Source organism: Epinephelus lanceolatus, chromosome 11 (assembly GCF_041903045.1).
Source record: "Epinephelus lanceolatus isolate andai-2023 chromosome 11, ASM4190304v1, whole genome shotgun sequence".
Taxonomy (NCBI): domain Eukaryota; kingdom Metazoa; phylum Chordata; class Actinopteri; order Perciformes; family Serranidae; genus Epinephelus; species Epinephelus lanceolatus.
In genome coordinates this window covers 24,706,103-24,734,082 of record NC_135744.1, presented here as the reverse complement: position 1 = coordinate 24,734,082, position 27,980 = coordinate 24,706,103, and the positions used below count along the sequence as shown (strand labels likewise).

At 39.8% G+C, this 27,980-nt stretch overlaps 2 long non-coding RNA genes across 2 annotated transcripts in view; one reads left to right on the top strand and one right to left on the bottom strand.

Annotated features, from left to right (window-relative positions):
• The window catches only part of LOC144464666 (uncharacterized), a 44,399-nt gene that overhangs the window by 13,076 nt on the left and 3,343 nt on the right, over positions 1-27,980 (bottom strand). Inside the window, exon 2 of the long non-coding RNA XR_013492330.1 lies at positions 12,021-12,073. This is a non-coding gene — a long non-coding RNA (uncharacterized LOC144464666). The remainder of the gene's footprint in view (positions 1-12,020; positions 12,074-27,980) is intronic.
• The window catches only part of LOC144464665 (uncharacterized), a 56,970-nt gene continuing 29,390 nt past the window's right edge, over positions 401-27,980 (top strand). The window contains exons 1-3 of the long non-coding RNA XR_013492329.1: positions 401-440; positions 8,253-8,319; positions 10,958-11,164. This is a non-coding gene — a long non-coding RNA (uncharacterized LOC144464665). The remainder of the gene's footprint in view (positions 441-8,252; positions 8,320-10,957; positions 11,165-27,980) is intronic.

Below are 27,980 nucleotides of genomic sequence, written 5' to 3'. Positions count from 1 at the left end.
TAAAATATCTCTGCTATAACTCATAGGCCTGAAATTTGGGACATAATATTTGGTCTTACTGAGTGTATTAATAAACATATCATTTCAGATTTTTGTATCAAAGCAAAGCAGGTTTGGGTTGGTCCAGTTTTGGATGACAACCCATCACACCTGCATTCTTGGGGGAATGGGAGCTGCCACACAGACTGTCTCCTATTGCCCCTTCCCGCCCCTTCTCCATTTTCTTTCCCCTTGTTACCTTGTCTCCCCCTCTCCTGCGTTCCTCTCCTTCTGTTGCTCCCCTTTCTGTGTGAGTGTGTCTGGGTCCTGCTGGAGAGGCTTTGTCTGTGAACACTGGAGCCCGGACCGGCCCACGGGGGCCAGATCCATGAATACCCACACTGTGAGAGCCACTCTTTCTCTTCACACCACTTTCTCTACTGGAATGCCTGAGCAGTGAGGTAAGGAACACACACACGGGCCGTCGTGTGCACACACGCACACAAGCGTACAGTACGAGCACACACACACACACACATTTTCTCACTTTCTCTGCCTTACACACATGCACACACATCCACACATACACCGCACTTTACACACAAACTGAGTGAGTCATGCGGTGATGAAAAGCCAGTGTTTTGTGTGTGAACCCTCTCACCCTGGACTCACATCCTGAGAGCCTTTCTCCTCCATCAGTCCCTGCCAAGCTCTCCCTCTAATTAAAGACCATTGGGTCCAATAGCATTGGCCCAGCTTCCCCGAGACCATGCCCCATCCCCAGCTCACTGAGGTCCTGCGCAGAGTAGAATCTATGTGGAATGTGAATGACTGTGGTGATTAACAACTTCTCAGGGTTTCTAATTCCCCAGTTAATGGTGTGCTTGGCCGCAAGACATATGCCAGCTTTACAGAGAGGCTGGCCTAATAGATAGACTTCAGCTGACATAGTCTACAGAAGCATCTCAAATGACGTTTAGTTGTTTGATCTGTCAGTTTCTAAACTAACAATATTACTGTGAAGATTCTTACCCTGGAAACCCACACAAAAATAACTAAATTTGATTTTATCAATTTGACTCTGACACTGTGCATTAGTAATGCACGAACTGGCTCTGATGTCATCTGAATCCTCATGTACGCATAAATCATCCATCCGCCGCCCACTCGAACGTGATGATCACTACAAGTATTTAATAGACTTAATATCATCAATAAGCGTGATTATATGGTAACATATTACACTGAAGTGCTCTGAAGTAGGCTCATTTCAAATAAATTAACATGTATTTAATGTTATACTCTTCAGGATTTTCCTACATACAAAAGTAATCTTTCTCAATCTTCACTTATGAAACACTAGTATGTGGCGATGTATTTATCTGTAAAGACTCTGCCCTCTGCCTGTGGTTTCTTATTTTCAGAAAGTTTAATTTTTTCACCCCACGATGCTCAGGTGAGACTGGGGCTTTACAAAAAGGTGGTGACCAGTTGCCAGACCGTAAGCAGCAAGTATCCAAGAGACACAGCGCCAGAAAAAAAGGCATCCTCGAGTGAAACTGGGGTTGGCTTTTACTTTCAATTTCGCTGGCGAGCTTGTTTACAAACAGTAACCAGCAATCCTGCATTGTATACCTGCAAAATTTCTTTTTTGGCACAAAAAAAAGGCAACAGGTATTTATTATGTCAAGCCATGTGCTATTAATTATCAGAATGTTAATTTTTATGACCCAACCTGCACAATCCCCGGATTAGGCACAGTGCCTGCGGATTTAACTATAAACCGCTCATCACTACTGTGCATGCACCTGTCTAATAATGGCAGGTAAAGGCTATATATCTAATTCAAAAAGACTTTGTGCACTTTGTGTCAGCTCTGTCAATTACAGAAGCACAAGAAGGATTTTTTTAACAGGTGCAGGTCATTCAGAAGATTGTGCATTTTGCTCCATTTGGCTGTGATTATTGCTGCAGGACCTCAGCAGGCGAAGCAGCCAACAAGCCAAGCATGTGAGGGAGAGGCCATTCCATCTGTGTGCAAAGTATGCTTCAACTGTGATTGAATTTGGATTGGTCTGTTCAAGTACTATTTCGGGGGGCATATTTGTGCCACAACTTGATTTGCATAAACGTCTCAGTGAATCAACCAGAAAGCTTGTGCAACTGAGCAGCAAACAATTAAGGGCAATTTGGGCAACTACTGAACATGATAATAGCGAAACAAAGATAACAAAATAACTACATTCAACACCACAATTATCTATTGTAGTTCCTATTAGGATGGCACAACCCAGTATTATGTGATTGCATCAAATCACACAGTGAAAATGATAAAATAAACATGGGAGACACAAAATCATGGTTACAGGTAAAAAGCCTGAGCAGCAACCATCACTGCTGAGTGGTGAACCTGGTGAGCATTCAGCCACTGTCTGTCAAATGGTCACACCACGCTGCACTGAGAAAACTCAGACTTTCATTTGGAAATACAGAGGACAAAATTCAGTCACAAATACTTTCCAGAAAATGTTAAAGATTGAGTAGACAATGAGGCATAAAACATGTTTGTAGCGACAGTTTGTCTGGAGACAATTTGCAGGATGGGATGGATCTGGGAATTTTGTTTTTGCTGATCCATTTTTGATCCAGTTTGATTGTTTGTAAATGCAAGAGATGAAGAGAGGTTGTATGAATCCTGTCAAAACATTCCCACCGCAAAAGATGCACAGGAACTCTTTCCTAAATACACAGTAAATTACTAGACTTGTTCCAACATCCACCACATCCAATATCCACCTTTTTCCTAGGCCCCCGATACCTTGTGTGAATAATGGGCACGACTTCCGGCATTGAACCGGAAGCAGCATTTTCTGATGATAAGCTAACAATATGCTAATACTCTGTTATAGTGTGACAAGACATAAAAAAGGTGGAACACACCACCTGTTACGCCTGAGACACGATGATGTGATCATAACTCTGTGATCTCTGACAGCCATCTCAATGTATCAGCTGTTTTCCTTTTTAACCAAGCATGTTAGCCATTAGCTTGCCTTGCTACGTTAACATGTCGTTCAATTTAACAGCTAGCCTACAGTAAACATCTACTCCCTCCAAAAGACAATCTATGATTTCTTACGACAAACATTACCACATTCAGCGAACATTTAACATAATTCTGTATTAATGGTAACTCCATATAAAGTGAACGTGATGTTACCTGGCTAATCCTCCGCTCGTCTGCCTTAATGCTTGTCTGCTATGCTCTCCATTAACAAAACATGTTTTTGAGTCTAGAAAGTGAGCACTTATTTATGAGCTCAGCTACTTTAGGCATTCATGTTATATGATACAAAAGAAGTGCATTAAATCACTAAAACATTCTCAGCCTAGTTGACAAATGTTAGACGTAATTCAAGGTGTGCTGCTGAGTTCATTTTGTAACAGGGAATTTTCTGGTGTTTGTTGAGAATCCAGTCACTTAGGAAGAGACAGATATATCATGCACTGACGTTGAGTGACAGACCTGTCATTCTGGGTGTCGTTCTCCTCTGCAAATTCTGATTTAATACTTATCCACTCTTGAAACTCTTTTTGTTTTATTGTTTCTTGGTTCATTCTAAGCGTGTGAAAACAAGTGTTTGCATTATGAGCGTGTATGAAAAATACAGGACAAATCACCTCTTGTATTAATTCAGTTAGGGACACTGTATTTTACTTTTGATTACTATCTGGATGATCTGGTACTATCAGGAGCAGGTGGCAACTTATTCCCCTCTCTCTAGTGTGATTGAAACTGTACCACTAGTTACAGGAACAATCCCTTTTGTTCTGGGTGCATGTTCAACACTCTTATTGAAGCCACATATTTAGCTTAGCCTGATTGTTAGTAATGTTACAGACGTGGATAGTTCAACTGGTGCCAGAGCTCTGCAAGAACATTTTAGAAAAGGCAAACTTAATGTTAGTTAAATATCTGTTAAAAAAACAAAGCAACATTTGCTTAATTAAAGGTGAATTACAAGCCACTGAGATTAGATACTCGGACTAACCATAGACAGTCAATGTGACTTCCTTAACTACTTCCTAACCTCACCTAACAACTTCCATTATCTCACAGGAAGCTGCGCCCATAATCATTTTTACAGTAGCAGTCAGTCAGGAATAAGGTGGATAGGTTAAAGTTTCCTACTTCAGAGCTGTTGAGCTGTAACTAAAACATATTTTAAATGCTTTACATATCTTCATGAAGGTTACTGTGGGCTGTATGCCTATATCTACATAATTAATTATTGGACTGGACTTTATATATATTACATTCAGAGTCAGAGTTAAAAGAGTCACATTGGGCAAAAAACCCTGACAAGGGTATCCCTAGTGTTAGAGAGTCTTGACTGACAGGCCTTACAGTCAGACGTGATAGTCTCCTCTTGTAGTCACAGCAGGCTGCCTCCTCTTTTGCCCAAATTTGGACTGGCAGACCCAAATCCAGGCTTAAAACCTTCCTTTCAGAAACGTGTGCTTGATGTCACAGACACTGCATCCTTTTAGAATCTACAGTCTGCAGTCACGCCTTTCACCTCTAACAAGTTACTCTTTTTCATTTTGGACATCACTCTCTGGAAGCTGCGTCACTGGGTTATTTTAATAAACAACTAGCGGAGCACTCTGGTTTGGAAAATGCCAAACATTACATAGACATGACCAGACTATTACACATGTCTGCTGTAGAGGAGGAATAGGACAGCCATTGGTCTGAATCTATGAGACGGCAGTAATTAGTTTGAAAGAATGAGAGTCGGAGTCAGTCTAGTCTAGTACAACAAACAAGTGGCAATTAACTTTTGCAATTAGCCTTTCTCAGGCAATAACAGTTCACTCACTGAAAGCTAAACTCAAGCAAGGATGTGACTGGAGCTACCTGCATCATGATAAATTACCAGTGGCAGATTCTAAATCATCCCTTATTGCCATTGTTTATTTAATGATTAATGGCATTTGCTTTGTTTCCTTTTTACTTTTTTTAATTCTAAAAGTGTGAATGTCTGAGCCTCTGATTCTTGATGAGGTGCAGTAAGGCCATTATCCCCTGAATCTATACCCATTATCAGGGAGATGTAGTAATTGAAGCAGAAGAGAAGAGGATATCAAGCTTTGACATCATTGAGACAGAGCAAAGAGGGCTCCAAAGTAACATCTCATTTACATTTTGTACATTAAAAGTATTTTACACTGTCGCAAGTGTGGTGATATTTTGTTGTGTGATCCACATGAGATTCATCCATCAGTGTGAATGGATAGGTATGTGTGAGACAGGTGTGCTTATGTGTGTGTGTGTGTGTGTGTGTGTGAACTTGTATGCAAGGAGAGCCGTTAACAGACTGCAGAGGTGATTAGTCAACTTGATGATGTCTCCTGCAGGTGAGTTTTGATCTTGGATGATTACATATGGAGTCAAGATGGCATCTGCGGTGTTTCACCTCTGATTTTTAAGATGTACTATCTCCCATGCTGATGGCTTTCCTGTAGGGGTGTGTCGCAAGTTCTGTTAATTTTATATTCTCTTCTTGATTTATTTGAGTTGGGACGGTAGAGTAATCTGTTTCTTTAATCCTTGTTTGATGTTGTTATGATATTTGTTACCTCCTGGTTTGATTTGTTTTGTTTCTCGTGTTGGCCTTGACAACCCCGAAGCCAGTCCTGGATCCATCTTTTTTTTTTTAATCACGTTATAAATAAACACCACAGTCCTTATGTTTTACAATCTGTCCCTGTGGCTGTTCTTAAATTGCTGCTCGCCCACCTCTAGACTGAGGATAACATGAGCCAGGGTCTCCTTTATCTTTTCTCATTATGATTTGTGGTTAGGTTCGTCCCCTCTGGTTGGCAGTTTTCTTTGGTTTGTTGGGAATGTATTTGTTTTACATCAGCTGTAATGTAATTCACTGATTCATTTGCTTTTGTAATGTTTACAAACACTGGATAAGGAGATTTGATTTGATTTATAATTGGTTTAACAAAGCAACGAGGCAATTCTGTTCTGGCTCAAAGTGGACTGTAATATTCCACAAGAATCAGGCACAAACAGCAGAATCTGCAGACTGTGAAAGTTAACCAGTTAAAGTTTCTGTAAAAAAAAAGAATTGCCACTACCCTAAGTGACAAGACACACTGTACAAATGTGAAAAATGGCTCGCCACTACAGTAATTGGGGGAAAAAGTTGGCACTGTATTCCACCAAGTTTCAGCATGTGTCTGTTGGTAAAAGCACAGTAATAATTATAACTGCAAAACAGTCACATAATAAGTAGTAAGTATTCAAAAACATAAATATTGAAATCCTATGAAATAACTGCAAGTATAAACCTTTCCTAACAATAAAGCTGCTAAGATATTACAATCCTCATCCATCCACTAAGCTTCTGAAAGGCTGTTTTCTGAGGGAATTAATAACATCCCCTCTCCACTCCAGACTGACCCCATTAAAACAAAAAATGTCTGCCCATTGGGTGTTTTATATTCAAGTTTAAATAAAGCTGAAGGTTTTTAACAACAAATAATACTTTTATTGATTTTGTATCAAACACAGAAAGAAAACTATTATAGATAAACTATCGTAGCATCAAGGGGGTAATTCTGTCTTCGTCCAAAACACAAAAAGAAACTAAGGTAATAAAAAGGTAGTTTGATGACAGAAAAAAAATGGTACTATATAGATCATCAATGTGTTGTGTGGCTGCATTCATTTCTTTTCAGTAGTGATGATTGGGTGGATGATACGTGCTTATATTTATATTTTACTTTGCATCGTGTTGTATTTCTAAATCTAGTCCATTGTGGGCTTCTACCTCACCAGCACATGGAAACTCTTTATTTCCCTTTTCTCTGTTCTTTTATATCTAAATGTGCAAATAAACTTGAACTTACATGTGCCACAAATTCATCTTATTCTACTGGAATTATTTCACTTGCATAATTGTGGTCATTCATAGTTACACTACCAAAGGAGCACAATTAGTGTGACTGTACTCTTCTTCAACTGTGGGTCAGTAGTTCAGATGAGTGACTCAACACAGTGCATGTCACTCCATAGAACAACAGCTTTTGTTTCAAAAGCGATAAATCAGACAACTCCGTTGAGTGAGTCTTTCCAATAGCACTTGAGACATGACTCAGAATAGTGGAAAGCCATTATGAGCAAGCAAAAAATCCTCAATTTTAGCAATCAAATAACTCAAGCGTGTGTGCATGTGTGTGTGTTTAAGGCGCTAGGGTGTGTAGACACTACTGTGGTTTCCTGAACTATTGTGTCTGTGTTTGTCTGGTGACTCAGTTGCACTTTCACTTGTGGTGAGCACATGAAACAAACTCGTCATTCAACCGCATTTCCACCACCAAAACTCAGCCTGAATCATTTCCTCGACCACACACACACACACACAATCGGGAACTATCAAGCACATTTCTCTTTGTCATAGTCTTGTGCAGTGGTGAGGGCGTGAGGAGCAGATCCACCCAAGACTACACTGTACTGTGTGTTCCTCAGCCTTTCCAGTGCATGCAGACACACATACACACAAAAACAGAATACACACACACACACACATTACATTGTGAGTCATGAACTATTAGCCGTGAGGCTGGGAGGGAGGGACAGATACAGACAGTGGGCAGAGGGACCATAGTCTGCAGTGTCTCTCATCAGCTCCAACACAAGTTTCATCTACCAATGACGTTCTTGAAACCCTCATTACACACCAACCCGCATAATGACGCAGTCAACCACACACACTAAGCCGCAGAGCAGGCAGTATTAAAAAAAAAAAAAAAAAAAAAAAAATCAAGAATCATCTGAATTTTTCATCAGTACCTCAACACTGGTGTTTTCATAAACTACCTGATACAAAGACAGGTCATAAAAAGATTAAAATAATTTTCGTATCATCTAAAAATCACTGAACTGTCATAAAGCCTTTAAGGCCTGAAAAATAAGTCATTTAAGATACATCATAAGTCAGAACAATAACAACCAAAATCTGAAACAATATCTAGTTTTACATCTTATTACTGACATCACTGACAGATCCCTCAGCTCCATAGGCATCAACACAGTGTGTTTCAGTCAGCCTTATCCCTGACTACATCTCCAATCATTTTAGTGGTTCAAACAGCAAGGTGAAATGTATTAGTATTGCTACTGTGTTTCAATAATCTCTCCATTTAACTTTAGTGGGAAGGAATATGAAGCTGGTTTCCTTCTTTGTCTCTTTCAGGTCCTTGTGAGTTGAGGTGGTGGGACGAGAATTCAGACACATTCCTGTCATGCCAAGTAAAAAAATGGTAAGAATCTCAGTTATGTGGCTGCCATACCAGTAGCGGTCTGAACAACACTTAGAGGAGAATAATAACATAATATTACTGAATCAAACCCAGATGGAAAGTACGACACATTTCAAAAGCTGAAGGTATTTACAGACTAATGTGCAGAACAAACAGGATGGCATAACTGTATTTCAAAAGCACAGAAATATGTATGTTTTATTGATTTTTAAATGTGTACAGTGTGTGTCACAAAAATAACTATAAAAATATATTCCCGATGCTTGGACAGAAATGATAATTGATTTACAAGGAGATACAGACTTTTTTTTTTACATTGTGAATCAATCACTCTGTGTTTTCTACATTAAGAGGTTTGTGGAAATCCTATCATATTTTGCTCAGAAGAACATACTGTAAACATTCATCTTCAAACATAATGCAGGTGTACAGCCAGTTCAAAGGCACCTGCTTTACAACACACTCACTTTTCCTTTTAACTTCTTCAAACATGAATGAGTTTATTTGTTCAGTCTTACTGCAAAATCACAAAAGGTCAAGCACTTCCTGTCGACCCTTCCAGAATAAACCGGTTCACCTGGATCTCAAGCTAACTATACAATAACCCACAGAGAAATTGAGGACATTTCACCATTTTGATTATCAAAGTGGCTTTTTCAGTCCAAGGGACATTAGACACTAGAAACGTAGGAAACTAAGGAACAAATCTCCACCAAGTCTGCACAATTCTAAAAAACAAAAAAATTTACACTGCTTGCTATTTCTGTATTAACTTGTTTTCCCATCACATGATTGTGGTAGTAATCTGAGCACCTTATTTTAAAACACTGAGTAGGCCTAGTTTTAAGAATTCTGGGTAACTCTTTCCGCCTACAAATAGTTTCGTGGGAATTTGTAACATTTCAACAGCTTGTTTGTTAAGATTTTACTGTTTTGCTTTATCATTTAGATGTTTAGCGGATTATCTGTACAATATATGTGACAATTCATGAACATACTTACATATGCTCAGAATACATTGATTAACTATTTACTCAACTTATGTAGAATATGTAGTGAACTACTCACATATAAACAGCTACAGAATAAAGTGAAACAGTTGAATTGTTGGATCTAAACTAGTAACCTATGACAAATACTCTATAAACTATCTGTAGGTGAATTATCCAATTAAAATATTACTGAATTCTGTATTTTCTCATTCATCAGGTAGACCTGAAAGCTCCAGCATCTACTCAGACTTTATGAGGTGCAATGATACATATTTCCCAAGTATTGCTGACTGAGTTATTACGTTTACAAGACTGTGCCTACCCACAGACAGATGGAAACAAAACCAATGCTACAGCATCATATTCTATTATACATACCATGCGCAATGCTAGTGAAACAAACTTGTATCCATCTGGTTTTTGTCGTTGTATGACGTCAGCACCAACAAAGGAAAAAAAATCGTTTGAAGACAGCCATTAACACGCACTGCAAAAACCTTGAGACAACCACCACCCATTTTAGCTCACAGGAAATATTCCCCTCTCATTCACCCAGACCACACAGAAATAACGCCACTAAGGGAATAGTGACATGTACAGTAAAGTACACGCTGATAGAGAGGTCCTCTGCCGGCTGGCCACTGCTGTCTGGCATGTGTCTGCAGCCGTAAAGACAGTACTGCCACGCTGTGTCAGACGAGGTAATAGCCTTTTTTTCTACTGTGACTGACTTGACAGACACTGACGCTGACAAGCCACATCCCGGGTTGATACTTTGAGAACTGAGAGAGGCTGAATTTCGAGTGTAATACAGTAACAACAAGGCACTCCACATATTTGAGGCCACGAGTATCACCCTGATGGGATATATGGAGGTTTATAGCTTTATTGTATAGCAGGAAGAAATCGACTCCAATTCACAATACACCGACAAAACTCTGCTCTTCCTCTCCTCAGTGAAAGGCACTGATTGCTGTAACATTGACCTTGTTTGCATGAATGGCGGTCATACATATCTATTATGCTAGACAATCACATGATTCTATCTCAGATCAAGGTGAGCTGAGGGTCGATCCAAAGTCGAGATTCAAAGGAAATGGAAATTAGGAAGTGAATGAGTGAGGGATACCTCGTATTCAGACAGAGACCAAAAATCCACTTTCATATTTGTCTCCCTCCGTCTTCTCTCAACAATGAACGGAAGAATACGTAATTTCAAGGAAACAGGGTCAGCCATCTCATTAGCTATTGTCATCAAGAATAATAGTGTGATCGGGAGGTGGCAGATGAATGTTGCTGATTATAAGGCTTATTGCACTTATTGTGTGCAGTTTCAAAAGATATAGGCTAGTTTAAAAGCCAGAAAGTAGACTTTGCACATCTGCAGGTACCAAAATCAAAATATACTATAAATCATGAATAATTCTATCACACCTAATAATCAAGATTATATGCATTAGTTGATAACAGTATAACATGGTATCACTTGACATGCTATTATATTGTAGTGTTGTCATCTCAGTCACAAAACGCTGTGACTTGTGCAGAGGTACAGCACAGCAAAGATGCCCCCTTTGAATAAATTCCCACTGTATTTACTCTTTTCTTTTTTTTTATTTTTACTACTGCTGCTTTCTTTGCTGCAGTGCTCCGTGATTGGTTGAATGGATGTGTCAAGTCACTTCACTGCTGTCAGGATAAGGAGTGTTATTGGCTGGTGCTCCAACCCCACTCCACCCGCGCCAACCACCCACCTCCCAAAGCCGTGGCGTACATGAGTGGGCAAGCAGATGTGAGCATCAGGTGGGGCTACACTCCTAAAGAGGGGGAGGACGCACTCGAGGCCACCTCAGGTAACAGAGCACCAGCATGGGCTGCTTTTCACTATCCTCGATATATTTTCATTCACAGAGGGACGAGTGCAGGGATGCAGTGGAGGGATAATGCACCTGTGCTTCGTTTTTGCAGTGCTGTATTTACCCAGAGTGATAAATTCAAACGTATGATCCCAGCAAGTAGCATAAAAATGGTTAAACTAGGTCATTTGAGGATAAAGTATTTTCAGGAAAACAGGATTTCTAGAAAAAAAGCAGGTCATTTGGGTTTACACTGAGCGTTATTTGCCTTATGATGATCACCGACTAGAGGTCGTACCAGTTCATAACAGGACTAGAGATATTTTAACTTTAATTTATAATCCATTTTTTCAAGTCCAAGTCAAAGTCATGGCCTCTCTCAAGTCTCATTCAACCCTCTCTCACTGTACAGACTTACTGACAAGCTCCGAGCTCACTTCAGGGCAGCACATCAAAGCTTAACAGTATTGGCGAAGCTGGCTGGCATCACACATAGACCTCACAATGACACCGTGGTTAAAAAAAAAACAAATTAGGTCACGCCACTGCTGTGAGTCATTTCATGTGGTCCTCTGCCATACACCATTGACATAAATAGCACCAACACCACACAAACAAAACAAAAACACACAGATTCTCACTCACGCAGTGTAGTACTAAGGTGAAGCGGCCGTCAACAATCTGTCACTTTGTCACATCACACCAAATTTGGCAGACAGGAATGGTGAAATGGGAGTGGGGATTATTTTGTGGTGTTGATGCTCGTATTGTATTGTGTGTGTGTGTGTGCAGCACACAGCAGTGGGTGTGACCTCCACCTGCAGGCCAGCCCAGGAAATGAAACTCAACTTACCGGTGGGAGCATGGTTTCTGCTTGTCATCCACTACAGATGTTCATCCAGCTACCTGCAGACAACAAAAGAAAAGACAAATAATGATTAACGGATAATAGCTGTGCATATTATTGCTTAACAACAATGCTGTAATGTCTGCCATTTTTTGTTTTTGTGCTCCACACACTTCAGTGCTGATATGAAGTCAAAATTTTTTTTATCAGAGCAAGAGTGGCTGTTTTGCAGATTGAGGTCAGGATTTGGCTTGGAGTGTTATGTAACCTGGTATATGGGCCAGAATAATAGTGTTACATATGAGATTGCAGTTCAAACGGGAGTCATGGTGGTGAAAGGCAGGCTGATGCAGACTGCGGCAGTGTCTGTTTTCAGGCTGTGGCTCTGTGCTCATAACAGACAGACATGCCCAAGAGGGTAGTCTAAGTCTTTTTCTTCTTGCCTCGTTTCATTTCTCCTACCCCATCAGTTTTGTGTTCTCCCCTTTTCTCACCCACGCTCTGCCATTCTGTTTCTTATGTTGTTTTCTCAAATTCCCTGATGTCGCCACATTGCCACACTTTGATGCCTCCACTTCCCCCATTTAGTCTCACTGTGACAAACTGCCAGACAAGCAGACAGACAGAAAAATCAGACAGACAGTCAGACAGACAGACAGATAGACAGACAGACAGACAGACAGACAGTCAGACAGACAGACTCAGTTCATCTCTGTATCTAGGATCTCATTAGGGTCTTGTCAATCTGTCATTGCCACTTCTGTTTTTTTTCTTTCTCTCTTGCTCTAGAAGGGTGGGATATCCGCATTGGTTGCTATGGCACCAGACAGCTCCTCGTTTCCTCAGACAACGGCTAACTGTGATTGTGTGTCTGTGTGTGCGCGTGTGTCTGCGCACGTGCGTGTGTGTGTGCATCCACATGTCTAACTGTGTGCACGCACGACACACACATGTGCAAGGCCCCTTGTGTGAGGAGGTGCGGCAAAGTGCTAATCATCAGTGTCTGGTTTACTGTGCCGTCACTGCAATCAATGATAGAATCCACTTAAGATTCATAATCCATGACAGGTGAGCAGCTGCAACTCAACTTCACGCTATGTTTGAAATCCACCTGATGATGACCTTCTTGATTTATTCATGAGATGTGAATGGGGTTCCAACGAACTGATAAGTATGTTAAATTTCTATCAATCCTAGATGTCAGAGTCTCTGCCTTGTTTCTGTTGTTTCTCAATGTAAAATGTGAGTCTGAGTGACTTTGCAAACCCACAGCTTAGGGCATCCATCCCTTTTGACCTGCCCTTTCTCCTCTGTTTGCACTCCAGCAGAGGGCAGTGTCTGCTTGACACCACACTAAGCCTCTCCCAAACTACGTCCACTGAATGTTTATTCTAAGCAGTGACAGGGCTTAATTTCTCAGAAAACATGCTCTGACCTTGCCCATTTTGATTTTAAAAAAGTACTTAAAAACTCATGCGCTTTTGTTTTCCATCCACAGTCAGGCTCAGTGCATCTGCACCCCAAGAGGCTGGCGAATATCAACGACTGACTGTCAAGAGAAAACAAGTATGAGTAAAAAAGCTTCTTCGTGCCAGACACACGTTTTTTTCATCATAGACTGACATTCAGTGTTTTTACTAAAATATCTCAGGTTCACAAAATCAAATTTTCAAGTACAATTAACGTAATGAGGAGGGCTCAGTACTGTAAAACTGACTTGTAGGAGATCTTCAAATGTCGATAACAAGAAGCTGTCGAAACTGCAAGAACTTGCTGCCCTGACAGCTGGGGTGGTAAAGAAAGGGAGAACTTGAGCACTTGTCTGTGTGTGTGTGTGTGTGTGTGTGTGTCTGTGTCTCCATGTGTGTTTGTGTCTGTCTGTCCATGTTTGTGTATGTGCATGTACGTGAGGAGGCCGTGGTGTTGGGTGAAAGAGGTGTGTTTTTTTCCACCCTGTGGGGCCTCAGGCTGGGATAGGGTGAGGCGGAGCTTTGGGGAGGCGCAGCATGGGGCGGGCTGTTTCAGCTGAACTCAGTGCACTGTAACAGCACTCGGGGCGTGAGGTCACAGAGTCCAGCATTCCTCTAGTGCGCTGTCTGTTTACACGACTGCCGCTGTGCCGGGGGGAGGTAGCAGCTCCGCATAACTACACCATCAGATAACAGTCATTGCTTGTATTTATGTTCATCATCCACCAAGGAGATAAGGACCCTTTATTCATTGTTTCAAATGTTAATAAATGTTCAGGCTTTTTACTCCATTTAGACTCTTCATTCTTACGGTACATAAAACCATCATAATGGCTTCACAGTACACTTGAACAAAGAAACAGGATTTTTGCCTCCATGTATATACATTCATCTCTTTGTTTATCCAGTATATACATGCATAGTGATATACTGTAAGCTTCCTCCTTTCACCTTTGTGTTTTCCATGCTCAGAGATACTGAGGAAACACATGACTGTATGAACTCAGTACAACCTAAACATAGCAGACGGTACCTGCAATACAAGGAGCAGTTTGTATGCCTCACCTTTCAGCTAAACCCTTGTCAATATGGGCACTAGTAGACAACACTGCTATAGCAGGTATTTTACTTATATTTGTAAAAATGCTATGAACAAAACCTCTTAGTTGCTGCTCAGACATAATTGTATTGACATAGGTTTGCTTAAGGGCCATATAAATGTACTCTATTAATCAGTGTTTGTCCATGGTTAAGAATAGACATAGTCGTAGTGAGATCATAATTCAGGCAAGAAATTATGCATATTGTGTCTACATGAATTTGATATTGTACTTTGTGTGTGCTGCACCACACTGCGTAAACACACTCATTTGAGCTCCAACAGAGCAGCCAAAGTCAAAGTCAAAAGCATCCCTGAGCAGGACTGAGGGGCCAGACCAGAGCTGAGATTATCTGGGGTGGGTCAGACTAAAAGGGACCAGTTCAACCTCCTCTCAAGTGGCCGAGCTCATCAGGCTATTTATGCAGGAATAGCTTGGACTTGGCTGAGCTGAGATGCTGCGGGCCTCTCTGCGGGGCTAATCTGGGCTGAACTTTGACTGTAGCTGCTCTGTGCTGCTGCTCTCACATCCCAGAGCCTAGAAGCCAGCTGGTCACAACAGAGATGGGGAGTGACACCCAGGCCCTAGAGAGACAGTGCTCTGACTGTACTGTGGACTAGGGAGGGGGGTATGACTGTCAAAGGCTCCATTGTTTGACAGGCCAGCATGGTTTCACGTGCAGCGCATGATTCTCGCTGCGGGTCTGAACTATGGCCCAGTCTGACCTAAACTGTCCGGGAGGATGTAGCTGTGGCCTCCCTGGGCAGGTTAAAGTGTAACCGTGTCCGTGTTTTCTCAGGAAAGTGTGTTTATCTAGAGGACCAACACGGAGGCCCTTTTGTTTAACTAAGTAGTGAGGCTCGCCCTAAAAGTAAAGCTCTTTGAAACACACAGGAACCAGGTGGCCCTTCTCTGTTCCATTTACTGCTAGTTAGGTGCGGTTTGCATGAGCATGTGTGTGCTCAAATGTTTGTTTACATGTGGGGGGAAAAAGCACAATGCAGAAACACAAAAAAAAATACATGTTAAACAAATCTGTGGGGATTTTCAGAGAGACATGAGCTGAGATTTTTTATTCAGGACATTGCAAACAGCACACAACGAAAGCACGCATGATTTCAGTAAACAAGAGGCACCTATCGTCTGCGGAGAGTCAAACAGCTGCAGCCAATTAAACGCAAATAGTGCGAGGTAAATGATCAGGTACACTGTGGCACTGTTAAAGGGAAATTCTGGTATTTTTCAACTTGTGTCTTGTTCTCAAAAGTGTGGCAGTTGTGACTATGGGTTATAACAACTTTGCACTTGTTTACTCTATTGAAGAGACTCAGCAAATGGACTCTGGCAAATCACTTGTGAGGCCATGGGCCAGTGTTAATGCAGTGTGAATGCTAGACAAAGGAATATATATAATTTAAGTACAAACGAGGAGCTTAACTATTGGATAATTGGAGGAGGAAAGATGAGAAATAGAGGTAGAGAAAGACAGGCAGGACTGGGAGAGGATCGTTCTGAGAACGTAACTATGCTAGATGCTTATTTCAGTCATGCTCACAATGACAATGCTGATGTTGAGCAGGTTAACCATGGTTACCATCTTAATTTATGTACATCTTACTTTAGCATACTTACATTTGCTATTTAGCTCTTAACACAAAAGTACAGCTAAGGCTGATGGGCATTTGGTCATAAAACAAAGAGCTAGACAAAGTGGCATTTTAAGCAGATGATAACACTAGATGAATGTTACTAAAACATGTCAAAACATTTGTGTACCAAATTTCCTACTTGGCAGTTTGCCATGATTTTGGCCCGCAAAGATAATAACTACTAGAGCCGCAAGCATTAATTGATAAGTTGTCAGCTGGCTTAATAAATTAATCACCAACTAATTTGATAAGTGGTTAATTAGTTTGAGTAATTTTCTAAAAACAAAAAGCCAAGATTCTCTGATTTCAGCTTCTATAATTCAAATATTTTCTGTTTTTTTTTTACTCCTCTATGACAATAAACTCATAACTCATAAAGACATTTGAAAATGTCACCTTGAGCATTTTCTGACATTTAATGATGCACCAAACAACGAATAGATTAGTTGAGAAATAAATCGACAGATTAATCAACAAAGAAACTAATTAGGTGCAGCCCTAATGACTACATGTGACTTCAGTTGGACTGGAAAAACGTGTAATTAGCACTAATAAAAGAAGACTGAATTAGGGGTTTACAGCACTCTAAGTTCTGGTAAAGTAGGACAAAGAGAGCAATGTGAAAGTATGCTCTCCAGGATTAGAACATACAGTATGTGGTTTTCAGTTGACATGTGTAGAATATTGCCCTGAGGCAGAAACTGTAGAAAGCATTTGAGAATTTCTCTAGGATTTTACTTTGGTTTGCATCTTTTTAAGACACGGTGAAAATACAGTCCTTTTTATTTATTAGACACATAAACTATAACTTTCTAAAATGAATCTCAACAGTGAACAGACAATGTATAATCTGATTTTATGGCAAATTAGGGGATCTGTGGTATCTGAAACCCTGAGATCAAAAACACACCCTTGTAAAACCCCAGAGATCAAAAAAGACAAAGAGCTATTTGCTGCAAGCCAGTAGGCCCATCTAATGTTCTCCTTACTTAACAGATAGTAGTCAAGTGATTTTCTTCAAGTTAATAAGTCTTAATTGCTAACAGGAACACAATATCTCGCTGCCCACAATTTGTTAAGTTTAAGTGACTTTTATAAGACTACAAAACGAACTGTCTCATTGATATTGGCCATCAGTTCTCTGGTTAAAATAACATCCAGTCATCAATCAAGTATACCCATCTTCCTCTGGTTAGAAAGCTTTTAAAGCTGCATGAATCACTGTTGGGCTGTGAACCAAAATGTGCTCATCGCATACTAGCCCTCCAATGACATCAACCCATTTATGACAAAATGTAAGAGTTGGGTGTTGGCTGCTTAGCTAAATGCCTTGTGGCAGCTGTGCTCTTCTATGCACCAATATTCAGTTGCGCATAAAACCCTTCAGCACTGACAAGGTCTGCTTGATCAAAAGCCTCACTCATTCGGAACAGTATTAGCACATAGCATGTGGTAACCACTGACATCACCTACACACCCCTTTCAGACAAAACGTTCACCTAGAAAACACCTGTTTGCCACTGGTGTGATTTGGTTAATGATGTTTACTGACTTGAGATTGTGACGCCTCAGTTGACCTGAGTTTGGTGCAGGTCTGACATCACACAGCTTTTGCATGCATGAGCGAACACAGGTTGATATAACAGCTGCAAGGTTAGGGGGCATCCTGATGCAAACCATTTATTGTAACTGTGACCTCCTCTATTTGAACTTCAGCAGTGGATATTTGTTGCGTGTCATACCCTTTTCTAACCTCTTTGCTGTCTGTCTCTCTGTTATCACCTTTCCACTAAAGGCAAAAAAAGGACAAAACGTAAGGGATCATGCAGAGACACGTTTTAGTTCTCCTGACTAGGTAGCCAGGCTACTTTTGCACAGTCTGTGTACACAGGTACAACCAGGTGCTTAGAAGAGCTAGATGATTAAGTCAATATTATTCTTGGAATATGATCATATCCTGTCTTAGTTTTACAAAATTATTTTGTCTAATTTGATGTTTCTAAGCATCAGTTATATCATTTTACACATGATGTTTTGTACATGTGCCATATTGTGATACTGTATGTACTGACAGTGGAAAGATGGTTGTTAATATCATGATGCTGAATTCAAACATAGGATCTACCCAGGTTCATTACTGCAAGTTATCAATGAGGACTAATGAAACGTGTGACTGAGAGCCGTAAATAAGTCAAACTTATTTCAATTTATTCGAGCTTACTGTGTAGTGTAGTGTAACTGTGTATTTAACTCCACTGCAAAATGGAGTCTCTGTTGATAACCAGAAATTAATTGACAGAAATCTAATTTGTCCAACTTAGGTTGAACTTGCTTTCACTAAGCCTGCATCACACACAAGTCTACTGTGTGATGTATTAGTGACGCACAATCAATGTCATCAGATACTGTGGGTGTATGGCAGTTCCTTTTAACATTTATCAGTAGCTGTAATAGCAACTGTAGATTTCAACAACTGCTTTTTGACTTGTTTGAATTCTGAGCCGAGATATTTATAATGCAATTTTGATTGGTAGCAATTCTAGTCATTTCTTACGAGTCAAAATGTTAAATCTTGATATCAAGTAATAACTTCTTACTATATCATAACTGGTCAACTTTCACTATTGACTTCTATTCAAACTCAGTTACAGATATCTATAATTTAATTGTGACGTTCTAATTCTAAGTCAACATATCCTTATTGTAATTCTCAGTAGTTGCAATTCTTATGATTTCTGCAACTCAGTTCTCACTTGTCAACATATTAATTCTTGCTATCAACAAATCATTTCTCACCAGCAGCAGTGTTCATTGTAGATATCGACAATATTGTTTTTACATTTCATATATCATAAATGGAATTCCTGATGTGTAATTTAAATTCTGTCAAACTAAAATTAAATTACAGACATGTCGGCTTGAAATTGTAACTGGCCAGAATGTAATTTCAGATATCTACAATTGCAGTTATTACTAATGGAAATTTTATTTGTACTAGTAACATTTATATTTGAGATATGTACAATTCCTTTTGTAACAAGTCAGAATTCAATTGCAGATATCAAAAAAAGGAATTTCCACGAGTCAAATAAGTCATTGTAGATATCATGACATACATGTACATTCAAAATGAAAATGTTGATTAGGGCTAAATATCAGAAAATATCTGTGTGATGTGGATTTAAAAGCAAACCAATGTCTTTTTGGTTAATGACATACCCACATAACCGATATGGTTTGTTGATGTGTCTGAGATATCAGAAATTCAACGTTAGATATCTGTAGTTGTTATTCTTACTTGTGAAAAAAGTAGTAGCGATATCTAGAATTATATTAAAGATAAATTTCTACATGTCAAAGTATATTTGTAACATGTCGAAATTGTTTTACCAATATCTTTAATCAACATGTCAAAATAAAAATTTTTGTTATGTCATTTCCACAAGTAAAACTACTAGTAAGCCCTATTGATTAAATGTTAAAAGGGCTTGCTTTAGTTGGTGTGATGTTCAGTTATCATGTTTGAAATATCACCATCACAACAAATAAATAGACAAGTAACCATTCTCTTCATCCCTTTTCACTCCCTGATTCATACTGAGTTTTTTGAGCAGCAACTCTCAAACTACAGTGTGAGAAAATTAACAAGTTAAGAGTAAATCGGGCAATATTCATGGGTGCTCTTCAAGATTAGGAGAAACTTTGGAAACGTACACTTCTGTCTTTTTGCCTCCTAAAAACATGCACACTCAGCAAGGATATCCCACATACTGGAAGCAGATATAATGCCTTTTCTCTGGCCCAAGGGTCTGTATTTTCCACTCATGATGCTGATTCAGCCCACGATGCAGAGGCTTACTATGAGGAATGAATAGCAGGATAGAAAAGAGGATGTTGGGCACTGTTGGCAGTAAGGGGAAAAAAGCTAAAGGAAAAATCTTATTTTATAACCTTGAGCGTTGAAATATGAAGTTCATGGCAAAAAATATGAACTAACAAGAATATATTTAACCAGGTGCTCCAGGTGTTTGATACTTTAGCTCATGATAAATTAGCCTGTCCCACAATGAAGAGGTCATGGTTTTTGACAACAATGATACACCCATTGTACCAGCACTGTATCTACATCACAAAGGACTGAGCTATCTTGCATAGTTTTGAGAAACTCTGCAAGAGGAATGTCCACCTCTGGGAGAATCTTTTGGTGAAATATGTTCGCTCTGACACTGTCAGAACATTCTCTGTGATGGGTTTTTGTGAGGAAAAGGGTAGTTTCCCACACTAAGTTTCCAAATGTTAAAATGCAATAATGCAAATGTAGTTTTTCCTCAACAATCCTATTCAGTGAGTTGAAAACTAACATATTCAAAAACCTTATACCTTTTTGGATGGAGTACATTCTGGTGAAACAAAGATGCTGTATCTCATTCCCTTGGGTCCATCACACACATCACCCTTTGCACACCTTAGCAACTATCAATATTTATTTGGCCCTATCACTTCCAAAGATTTCAATCCACTCTTCACAGGCACACTGCAAACCTCTTTCGATCTACGCAGGCGAACCTTATAGGCAAATTTAATCATCCACTTGGCTCGTGTTCTGAGCCAGTGCTGAGTGTGCAGCAGCAAGTGCAGTATGTTGTTTGAATATAGTAACCAGGGTTTAACATTAACCATGGCCTGATGGCTTCAAAAGTTATCTGAGGCCACCAAATGTCACCTGTACAGGGCCCACTGTCGCCACTAAGTGTTATTGGGCAAAAGGTAAATGGACTTGCACTTGAAAAACACCTTTCTAGTCTTGTGACCACTCAAACACTTTCACACTACTTGTTTCATTCACCCATTCATACACACATTCACTCACTTGTGAGCGTTGAGAGACAAGATGCTACCTACTACTCAGTTTTAAGCATTCAAACACACTCACATACCGACAACACAGCAATCTGGGGCAATCTGGGGTTCAGTATCTTGCCAAAGGATACTTCAACATGTGGAATGGAGAAGCCAGGGATTGAACTGCCAATACTCCAATAAGTAGCCACCCTGATCAGGTCTCTCCTGATAAAAAGCATTTCACCCAGATATAATCTGGATTATTCTAAAATCAATCGTCTATCTTTTAGTGTGACTTTTCTAAATAAGGCTAGCCCAAAAAAAAAGATACTTATTTATTTCCTCAACATTTTAATGATGTTTTTATTATGCCACTGACAAGTGATAATAACAAAGTAAAGAAATGAAAGACTGTGAACTAGGAGACCTCAAGAGAATATGCCATATGTTTATCAAGGTATTTTCTTTCTGGTAATGTCTTTTCATTACTGAAGTGTCACTGCCAAGGAGGGCTATTTTAAGATGTGTTAATTTTCCTTTTCTGTGAGCTGTTTTTTTTTTGTTGTTGTTTTTTAATAAGTTTACATTTGGGCCATCAAAAATGTACTTTTGCCACCAAATTTGAACTCTGGACTTGATAACTCCTGATAAATACAGGCTGAGACCAGGACTGGGATTAAGATGAGAAGTATATGCAGAGGATGCATGGTGTGACTGTTGAAGTGGAAGAATTATTTTGCTCATACTAAAAGAAATTGGTTTTCTGTCAGAAGACAATCTGGACAATCTCCCTTGAGACCTATCTAAAAATGAAAAAAGGGCCTCACTCTTACTCTGTTTTGTCTCTCAGTTTAGCTGGAACTGTACTTAATTACTATATATACACGTCTGATTCACTGTCACTTAAATACCATATATTCTCCCATCTTGTTTTTTCCGTTATTAACTTGACTCTGTTTCACATTTACCACAACAGCTAAAGTTAGTGTCACCACTAAGTGCAAGTACAAGTGAAAAGCACAAAGAAGAAATGAGTGATTGTTGTGGCTGAAGAGGTAATTGAATGCAGCCATCCCGAAGGGATGATGGAGAGCAACAGGAAATGCAGGGTTACCCAGAACCCAGTGTTTGCTTTCTATCGTCACATATGGTCATCCCTCATGCACTGATATAACTGTTTCCATATTGCATATTTATATGAAGCCACGCGAGTTAAAGCAAAAAGCTAGACCAATACATCAGCTGGGGCAGTATATTTGCTAATGTTAGCTTACTGCAGATACATTAGTGCGTGTCACTAAACAGGTAACAAGAAATTGCAGTACTAAATGCCAAAGATATGTTTGATCACACATTCTGTCCACACCAGCAGACTCATGATATCAGAATGTGCCTAAAAAATACAGTATTACTGGGGCTATAATACAGTATACACAATCAGAATACAAGATCATCCAAAACAACATGAAACATTAATTTCTACATTAGGTAACATGTAAAAATCACATTGTTAGAGAATGTTTGAAATTACTGTATTTGTTTTAAACACCAAATTAAATGACTCCCTGTGATGTGACAAAGTTGTAAGTGCTGAACCCACTGTAAATCCTGAGCCCTATCTGAAGCTCTATGCTCATTATTTTGCATTTGCTAACCCCAAAAACCATAGGCAGCACCTCCCATCTCGCCCGCCCAGCCTGAAATTACAGAAACTCCAAAATAGATACAAAGCTAGTTCAACATGTAGTATGCTGAAGAGGCAATTTTTTCTCAGGAAAGAGCTACAAAAATAAAACTAGAAGCAAAACTAAAATGCCAGTAAATCTTTCAAACGCAATCACCGCTGATAAAACAGAACTCATATGATGTTCATGTTTTGTGTGTTTTGTGGAATATGTAACAAGGCAGGTGTTTGCTTTATGAAAACCTCAGATAATAAAATAAATGATGTCTGAAGTCCATTTACTTGTTTTTAGTTGCAGGTTCCTGGTATTGTGCATTACTGTCACGGCTAACTGAGACACTTGAACAGAGAAGATATCCTTAATGTTATCAGTAGCAGTAGCACTCGTTTTTCCCATAATGATGAGTCAGACTGTTTGCTGTAAAAGAGGTCTATAGTCAAAACTCTCTGTATTAAAAGAGCACTCCACCAATTTTATATTCACTCTAATAACACTGTCAGACATGCGCCTAATATACTCATGAAGGACTTAGCCCCAGATTCTTTTTTCATTTTCAAACTTTCTTCATCTCCAGCCTACTTCACCTCAAGTGACATCACCAAGATACAAGATCATATTAGATACAATTACAGTGAAATGTAATCTCCGACCTCTTGTGTCCTTATTTAGGATACTAGTGACCTGAGGGTAGAGGTTTTCCTGAACCTCTCTGTGATGGCCTGGTGTATCCAGTAGCATCTTCCTAACCTCAACAGGGAAAAAAGGCAGTTATCCAGTTGGTTGGTTGGGATCCATAGTCATGTGTGTACAGGGAGTACAGCAGAGGGCTCAAAACGCAGCCCTGTTGTGCCCCAGTGATAAGGATGGGAGGGGAAAAGGTGTGTCCGCCCACTCTCACCACCTGGGGTCTGCCTATGTGGAAGTCAGGGATCCACATACACAGTGAGGTGTTTAATCCCAGTACCTTGAGCTTTGTAATGAGCCTGGAGGAAAGTACCATATTAACCGCTGAACTGTAGTCAGTGAACAGCAGTCTAGCATAGCGTCCTTTCTTGTCTTGATGAGACAGGATGGTGTGGAGGATGTGTGCTATGGTGTCTTCTCTAGATTGGTTAGGACAGTAGGCAAACTAGGAGCAGATGTCATATTTAACCAGCCCTTCATCTACACAGGTGAGTGTTACTGGGCAGTGGCCATTCAGTCAGTGTGAATTTGTTTTCTAAGGCACAGAAAGGATGGTAGACTTCTTGAAGAATGTGGGTATGACAGACTGAGCCAGGGAAAGGTTGAATATCTTTGTGAACACCGCAGCTAGTAGGTTAACACATAGTTTGAGGACCCACCCACTGATACCATCTGGTCCTGCTTCTTTCTCGATGTTCACATGCTTGAAATCCCTCCTGATGTCATGCTGAGAGAGGGCAATACAGTAGGTGTGAAAGGTGTAACCACCCGTCCCTTCACTGCTGTCTCAGCTGTTTCTGCTTGTTGGCTGCAGCTTTAAGATATTGTTGGGTTCTGTGTTAAATCCAGATTAATTGCAATCTTAACTGCTATTTTTAAGATATCTAAAAGGGTTTAAAATGCATAAAAACCATTGAAAATGTTTCTTTACCAAACCTTTATGCTGATTAAGGGATTTTGTTGCCACGAGTCAGTCCACTCAGGGAGCACGTTGTCGAAAACCACATGCAAATCCCACCTCCTTTGCCAGAATAAGCACAACCATACTCAAACCATCGCTCACAAGCTATCATTAACCATCTATAACCTAAACTAACAAGCTCATTGGTTGAGCTTTTCGGAGGGAGTACACAGCAGGATGTTGGAGAGTGGGATTACAGTTATTTATGCCTCTGTCTCCTCCTGCCTGTCACAGTAATAGGCAGACTGATGCACTGATTTACTACACAACTGCATATTATCTGTATGTGCACCATATGAAAAAAATATGGTGCAATATTTTTGAATATCACATCAGTCTGGTTACACACTGGATGTTTTACGTAGAATAGAAAATGTATGAATGGATTCTATCAATTGTATTATACCACATAAGTGATATCATATTCTCAATATATTGTTTAATTACCTCTCCTTTGACATTTTCATCTAACTTTTAGAATTAAAACTTTGTTCTTATAGTTACTACAAGAGTGCCTCAGAATCATGTATAAGCAACTGATTTTAAACAAGGGTTAAAACCTCCCTGTTCCTTCTTAGCTCTGTAAGAAAGCACACCCTGTGAAACCCTCTGTCTTTCTAGCAGGTTGATCACACCAGCTGGAGTCCAGGACGGCAGAAAAATGTTAAGAGTTTCACCCAGAGGGGTGCTCTACACGAGCCACTCTCGCCACTTTGCTCCTCTGCACACTACGGCCCTGTCACGTGTGTTACCTGAGGAGGATCAGGAAGGCAACATCTGGATATGTTCTGAGGGTTGTAATTTTAGAAGCTCTTAATCCCCTCATAGTATGTTGTTTATTTTGGTCCTGTTCTCTGGTCAATAGCCAGATTTCTTAGAAGCAACCTCCAGGTTACTGGGACTGACACGATGAGGCCCCACAAAGCAAAAAAGAGATCTGGCTCGTGTAGAGGCACTCCTCAAGTACAGTGAGCACAAGCCATTATTCCCGTAAAAAGATAACCAGTCAATAGGCAAATTTATCAAGGCCATTCATGGCTGCATCATGAGATACCATGAACCCTAACCTTGAGGAGAAATCTTCTAAAAATTATTGTCACAGAAACATAATTCACCCCCACTCTTTTACAGCATTAATACAAGTGTGAACAGAAAAGTTAGTAAGAGTCTCTGAAGCAGGGCAGCAATGGAGATTGAAGGTCGTCCTAGAGAGCTGAAGTAAAATCTGATTTTATTACACCTAAACTGTAATTTCCCCCTTTTATAGAAGGATGTGAAGGATTTGCAACTTCTCTTCTCAACTGGGGACTTTGGTTTTCCATGCAGAATTAAAGATGGACGAGAGCAGGAGGTTGAAAACAAAAGATTTCTAAAGCAAAAGTCACTCCATCAACTGCCAGTGACTGCCAACTTGAATAAATAAACTCAGTATACCAGATAAACTACTATAGACTGCAAGGACAAGCTATTAGAACAGATTTTGCTAGGGTTAGATTGATCTCTGCTCTCTAATGCAACAAAAACTTTTTTTGTTTTCGTTTTTAAAAGGTATACTATGCACGATTGCCAGTTACTGTTTTAAACAAGCTCGCCAAAGTGGAAGTAAAAGCCTACCCCAGATTCACTCTCATTTGGCATTTTGCCTCGCTCTAATTGCAATTTTAAGACACTGTGTCTCTTGGATACCTGCTGCTTACGGTCCTGGTACCTGCTTAAGCCCCAACCTCACCTGTAGGAGTACATGCCCATTAACGTCTTGAACACACACACACACACACACACAAATAAGAAAATCCAGGCAGAGGGCAGAGTCTCTGAATTATCACATACAACCCTGTTCGGCAGAGAGATTACTTTTGTATGAGTCTATGCATTATTTTTAGGAAAATATGGCATTGTATTTCTTTAAGTTTGGGCTTGTGTATATTTAGGTATGGAACCTGATACACCTGCATTATGACAGATAACAATAACCAGTGTGGAGGAAAGGAAGAGAGTGAAACAGTCAGTACAGTAAAAAGAGGCAAGTTGACAATGGCCCAGAGAGGCCTGACAGAAACAGACTGAAAAGGAAAAAAAAACAAAATGTAAGGGGACAGAGACAAAGAGATGAGGAAGAGATGAGAAGGGGTCAAAAGGGCAGAGAGTGAGAAGAGAAAAAGGGAAGCAGCATGGTCATATTTTACAGCCGACAGCAAGCGTGTGGTCTGGCAGGCACACCAGGAGTTAGTTTATTAGAGCCGTTTCTTTTATGAGGGGCTGTCCTACCTTAAAAAAAATGAGCAGGTTCAGACCAGTCATCTCTACCCACTGTCTTGACACACGGATATGGCTCCATAAAGTACCGTACCAATTCTTCCTCCACCTCCTCATATAACCAATCCAAATATAACCACAATCTACATGTACACTAGAGCAGTGTCTGCATGGATACCCATTAATCCTGAAAAATGTGACAGAGATACAGTATATCACCAGGCTTTTTGACACCTGCATGCACGGTGTCAGGTCTCACATCGCACATCTGAACGCAAAATCACTACATAATGAAGACGCAATCAGCACAAATGTGACTCTAATGTGTTAATGAGTTTACAGTTCCTCTCCACATTACATCAAATTAAAGCTCTAAAGTTCTGAAGAAATTTTAGCACAGTCTATTCCATGTGATGATTATTCTTTTGAGAATTTTCCCCCACATTACACAGCATAATTATGTAAAATGGTTGGTTAAAAACTAAAAACCAATTTTAGGAGGATTTTTGTAAACTTATACTGTAGCATCAGTCAAAATTATAGCCAAATAAGGTTTTAAAATATGTTGGTTTAATGTGAAAAGGTTCATTTGGGACAAAATGACTTCCCTTCTAATATGCCCACCAACATTTTCTTACATAGAACAAGAGATTATTATGAGCATGTTTAATGTGAAGCAACCCTATAAAATACCACAACCGAGCTTAAATGTTCACAACAAGAAGCATGACCTTGAAAAAATATCTTCTCCCCATTTATACTCTACGGTACAAGAGTTGGGAAACTACAATTACTCTTTGTTTCCAGTGATGCTCCAGTAGCTGTAGGTATAAATGTGTACAAACATTAAGCCAACAAATATTAAAAAAAAACACATATTTTGAAAGTCTGATGCTACCTTTCGGGCTAAAATTCATCATATGGGTGCCTCATCATGACAGTGGCATAAACACAACAACGTTCTGTAAAAGGCTGACAGGATTATTTTCATTAAAAGATATTTCTTTTATATGCAATCAGCCAAGCAGATGTTTTCACTGCCACTGATGCTTTGACCTTTGGTTTGTTTAGGGATTTCTCTAAACCGTTTAGTGAAATGGTGTGTGATCCCTGCAATGATACTGTCTTTTCAACCCTAAGCCTCATGCCTGTTACAGCAGGGATAAACTTTTTCTGTCACATCCTTTCACCCACTGCCTAAGCTTAATTTTGGCCTGTGACTGTGACCTCAGTCTCTTAACTTTCCTGATTTTGCCGGCTGCAACAATCCACTTTATACCAATGACACATCACAATAAAATCTAGGGTAAAAATTCTATA